Genomic DNA, 1,317 nt, shown 5'->3' with positions numbered 1-1,317 from the left:
AAAAAAATATATATATATTAATCTTCAGAGCAGGTAAATTGTACCATCTAGTTTAAAAGGTTGGGATAATCCAACATCTTGATGAAAAGCTATTTGAAAGTTCATTTACACTCTCATTAGTACATTGGGTCTATCCTAATATATAAAAAGCCAGGGGCCGTCATGACCAAAACAACTGGATGGACGACCGAATAGCAGGCTGTGTGGGGTGACAAGGCCAGCAGGGGGGTTAGTGAGGGACAACCAAAAAACTGAACAGTAGGCTGCATGAGGCGACCAGGCCAGCAGGGGGGACAGTTGGGGGCAACCAGGCCGGCAGGGGGGACAGTTAGGGGCAACCAGGCTGGTGGTGGGGACAGTTAGGGATGACCAGGCTGGCAGGAGGGGCAGTTAGGGGTCATCAGGCTGGCAGGCAGAGGCAGTTAGGGGTCATCAGGCTGGCAGGGAGGGCAGTTAGGGGCAATCAGGCAGGCAGGCAGGTGAGCAGTTAGGAGCCAACAGTCCCAGATTGTGAGAGGAATGTCTGACTGCCAGTTAAGGCCCAATACCCAGGATTGGGCCTAAACTGGCAGTTGGACATCCCCCAAGGGGTCCTGAATTGGAGAGGATGCAGGCTGGGCTGAGTGGGACACCCTCCCCCCCTCTGCCCTCCCCCCATCCCCTCTGCCCTGTGTACGAATTTCATGCACTGGGCCTCTAGTTTTCATATATAATCCTTTTGTAAGAAACTGAATTATATAAGTAAGGTTCTATATTTTCAACTTGATCACTAATTCTAAGTTGAATACAAAATAAGAAGACATTCTATTCCCAAAGATGGAAAGTAAAACCATGCATGATCCATTTGCCTTTCCCTAACTTTTGCAGACAATGCTGAACAGAGTGAAAGTGCTAAGGACCATTGTATTGTAATTCTCAAGCACCCGTGCAATAGAACCACCTGTATTAATAGTCATTTGCAGTAATTTGATAGTTATGAAGGGGTTCAGTTTTTCTGCCTCCTCCCACTTGCATAACAAAGGAAGGCCAGCAGGCCCAAAAATCATATAAATTTAATAGAAAATTTATGAGAAATACAGACCAGACTCAGAATTTCCAATATCTGTTTTTCCAGAAAGCAAGGTTAGAGAATAAAGGAGAATGAGACCCACAGTTTTTGTACTATTCTACCACATAAGCATTTTAAAACCTAAGGCACACAACCAAATTAAGAATAGCTTTTCTGTGGGATAAAGTTAGCACTATGTTCAAGAGACACAAAAATTTTAAGATCAGTTTTCTGACCCAGCCAGTACAAAGTGTCAAAGAAATACTAAA

Source organism: Myotis davidii, unplaced genomic scaffold, assembly GCF_000327345.1.
Source record: "Myotis davidii unplaced genomic scaffold, ASM32734v1 scaffold205, whole genome shotgun sequence".
Lineage (NCBI taxonomy): Eukaryota > Metazoa > Chordata > Mammalia > Chiroptera > Vespertilionidae > Myotis > Myotis davidii.
This window is presented reverse-complemented; position numbering follows the sequence as displayed.